Here is a 4,238-nt window from a genome sequence, read left to right on the forward strand (position 1 = left end):
TATAGATAGATATAGATATAGATATATAGATTAGGTTTGTCTAAGATTTATTTAGATTATATGTCTAAGGTCTATTTCATTCAACTACTTCTATTAATTATGTTTTATTTATAATTCCTAATTATTAATGTTGTCCTAAAATTTTTAAGTGGCTTCTTTTTAGCTTGCCACTTGGCTTAACCATAATGCATACTACCCTTTTTTTTATCACGACCCAATTACATCATAGGCCGTGATGGCGCCCAACACCATTGTTAGGCAAGCCAACACTAATCTACCTAATGGTTTCCCGTTTAAATAAATTAATAAGTGGATAATATTTTCTCATTTGTTAAAAAGATTTAGAAATTTTCAAATGTGACATAATTAAACGGAAGCAACCGAGTACAAATCGTAAGCATGTAAACAAATCCAAAATCATAAGTCTACTAGTGTGTGTGCTAAGACCTGGTGTCACAAGTATGTGGGCAATCTAGTAGAATATACAAAAGAACACTAGCCTACTGTCTGAAAGGAAATAGACAGAAAAATAAAATATAAGGGAGACTCCAACTGCTGCAGAACGGCTCAGAAGGTAGCTCACCGTGAAGTCTCGAGATGGGGATCAAATCTGCACACCAGACTGGTAACTAGATGCACCTACCTCAGATCCTGTACAATTAAGTATAGAAGTATAGCGTGAGTACATAAACAATATGTACCCAGTAAGTATCTAGTCTAACCTCGAAGAGGTAGTGATGATGGGTCGACTCCAACACTTACTAAGGGCCAACAATATGATAATATGAAATTCTAATTAAGCATGATATATATAACAATAAAACTCAGAACAAGAAATAACTGAACAATTCATCACCATGTTTAAGAACTCAAATCACTTCATTTAAAACAAATAATCTTTCAAATAATGAATTTATACCAATTATAAAAGGGACTTCCAGTTCTATTATCACACACAAAATTCCACCGAGGACGTTCGGCCCGATCTAACATAAATACAAATTGTGCACTGCCGAGGATCGAACGGTACGAACCATAGATGCATCTATTAACCTGCCGAGGCGAAATACCTGCTCCCATGAGAGTAGTAGAAAGAATTACGCCGCTCGCGAAATATACTTACTACGCGGTCAAATATAAATTATCAATAGATCATAACTCTCTCTTGATTCTTTTCAAAATAAAGACAATTGAACTTGAAGCTTTTAAATCCTTAAAATCCTCGACTTAGTTCCATTTGATACAATTAACAAATATAATCAATAACGGTATCCACAAAGCATGGTATAAACCTAAAACCTACCCGAACATAAAAATAATAGTAGCTACGTACGGACTCTCGTCACTTCATGCGTACGTAGCCCCTCACAAATAACAACACAAATTAATTAAGTTCACCTATGGGGTAAATTCCCTCTTACAAGGTTAGAAAAGAGACTTACCTCATCTCAAGGCCTACTTCCCAATTCAAGAATGCGCTCAAACCTCCAAATTTGATGCCAAATAACTCGGAACTAGTCAAACATTATATAAATCAATCAATCTATGCTCAAAAGTTCAAATCTCCAGTATAAGAGTGATTACCCAACCCAAATTGCAAGATTCCTAAAATTTACCCCCGGGCCCACATACCAGAATTCCGAAAATTTTTTAAGAAAGTTGTTATCCATGGTTTTCACTAAGTTTCATAATCATTTTCGTGGTAAAATATCATTTTTATTAAACCCTAGGTATTTTATCTAAACCTATGATTTCTACCAATTTTCATGTTGAAATTTACTCATAATCTATGTATTAAACTGACATTAAGGTAGGAATTACTTACCCTCAATAGCTAGGTTGAAGTCTCCCTTTTTGAAGCTCTAAAATCGCCCAAGTGTGTGAAGAATGGGAGAAAAATGCCTAAGTCCCGTATTAAATGAAGTTCACTGCATTCAGCGATTTCCGCACCTGCGGTCATAGGGTCGCACTTGCGCCCTCACTTCTGTGGACAAACGTCCACTTCTGCGGAACTCCCCTGGGCCGACTGGTGTCGCTTCTGCGGACGGGTTTCCGCTTCTGCGGAGGATGGGCCGCACCTGCGGAACCTGCTTCCCTTCCTTGGCCGCTTCTGCGAGGCTTGGCTCGCACCTGCGGCTGATCAAGCGCACGTGCGATTATGACAGACCTGCTTCAGCTGTTGTTCCAAATTCTCATCTTGGTCCGATCCGCGTCCGATTGACGCTCGGGGCCCCCGGGGCCCCGCCCGAACATACCAACAAGTTTGGAATCTTAAAACGGACTCGCTCAAATTCTCGGAATACCCAAAACAACATCAAAACTAAGAATCGAACCCCAAAACCAATTGAACCAAACTTAAGAACTTCAAGTTCTTCAATTCATTTCCAATGCACCGAAACGTTTTTACAGTACTCGGAATGATACCAAATTTTGCGTGCAAGTCTTAAATGATATTTTGGAACTATTCTCGGTCTCGGAATTCCATGTGGACCTTGATATCACCAAAACCCGCTCCCAACCAAATTTAAAGAATTTCTAAAACCTTCAAGAACCAACTCTCACTATTAGGCACCAAAAAGCTCTGGGGTCATAAAACTCGATCCGAACATACACCCAAGTCCGAAATCATCATCATACGAACCTATTAGAACCGTCAAATTCCGATTCTGAGGTCGTCTACTCAAAATGTTGACCGAAGTCAAACTTGGCCTTTTAGGCCAACCTTAAGGAACCAAGTGTTCTGATTTCAACCCGAACCCTTCCAAATCCCGAACTAACCATTCCCATAAGTCATAAAGCAGTAAAAGTATGTATGAGAAGTCTTATTTAGGGGAACGGGGTTCTAGAAATCAAAACGACCGGTCGGGTCGTTACATTTGTAATATAATATAGATGTAGATTTTCTCTAGAAAAATAATTACTAATACTAGTTGAGTACCATTGACACAATAATTCCTATATATTTGCTTGTATTAAGATTGATACGTCTGAATTTGAATACACATTTGAATATTAAGATGTTCAATTAAGATTATAAGATGTCTGAATTTGAATTTATATTTGAATTAATATTAAGAATTTAAGATGTTACATTAAGATCTTAATACTAAATAATTAGGGTTTTTTGTTTCTCAATATTTGAATATATAAAGCATATATTTATTTATTAATTAATAAATTTAAATTTCAAAACTATATCAATAAAATATTAAATTGTTTATGGCGAATAGTGATGGTGATAATTAACCATGATGGTCGTAGAATTAGTGTGCTGCAAGAGAGAGAAGTCCATTCATATAGAAAGGGATCACTTCAGTAAGCAAAGGCTTCCATATACATTGAATGTGAGAAGCATGGGCAAAAAGGCATCCATTGCCACAAGAGTGGTGAAGGATCTTTGTGATTTCACCTCTAATAAATCTAACTCTTCCTCGCACATTGGATTTTAAAGAAAATACCACTCAATAAATAAAGGTCCAGTAGTCACAATGTAACATTATTTAGGTAATGATAATATAATATGCTTTAGTAATATTATTTATACTTCTCCATATCTCTATAAATTCTCCTTTCATTGATGCGGACTATCGAGGGATGTCTCCCGGTAACAATGCTTTACCGATAGGAATTGCTTTTGTGGATTTTTGGAGAGTATTATGCGGAGGATCCGCTTAATATTTTATAACCCTAAATCGAAATTGGGAAAAGAAAAAAAAACTTACCTCAGAGGTAGAACCGCTTGGACATCGGTGGTGGCTGGTTGGAGGAGTCGGCAGCGTAGAGGTAAGTTAGGTCTAAGAGAGGATTAAAAGAGAGAGAAAATAACTAAATTAGGGCTTCTGCCCGACATAACATAAACGGACCGAGAGACCCTATCCGAAAGTCTTTGGGTAAATAAATCTTATTTTAAATGGATCAAGAGATTCCATCGGAAAGTCTCTTGGTTAATAAATATTATTTTAAATAATAAAATTAAATTATTACTGAGAGACAATCTTGATAAATAATTTAAGTTTTCATTTATTTCAATACCAATGGAGCCTAATGATAAATTTTAAAAAACAAAGAAAATGAATCTATAAGAATTCACAAGCTAATGGTCAATCACTAACATATCTTAGGAATATTTCTATGACACACACATCTAGTTAGTGTGATTATCAATTTAGAACAAATCATCAACTAATCCATATATACTTAGTATAATTGTCAATTTATAAGCTAATTATCACTAATAC

At 35.9% G+C, this 4,238-nt stretch overlaps 1 long non-coding RNA gene across 1 annotated transcript; it reads right to left on the reverse strand.

The window, feature by feature from the left end:
* Positions 1-340: 340 nt before the first annotated feature.
* On the reverse strand, positions 341-3,864 carry LOC138909007 (uncharacterized). Its single transcript, XR_011415501.1, has 2 exons — positions 3,723-3,864; positions 341-651 (listed from the first exon to the last, which is right to left on the reverse strand). It is a non-coding gene; the product is annotated as an uncharacterized lncRNA (long non-coding RNA).
* Positions 3,865-4,238: the final 374 nt, after the last annotated feature.

Source organism: Nicotiana tomentosiformis, chromosome 4, assembly GCF_000390325.3.
Source record: "Nicotiana tomentosiformis chromosome 4, ASM39032v3, whole genome shotgun sequence".
In the NCBI taxonomy this organism is placed as follows: domain Eukaryota; kingdom Viridiplantae; phylum Streptophyta; class Magnoliopsida; order Solanales; family Solanaceae; genus Nicotiana; species Nicotiana tomentosiformis.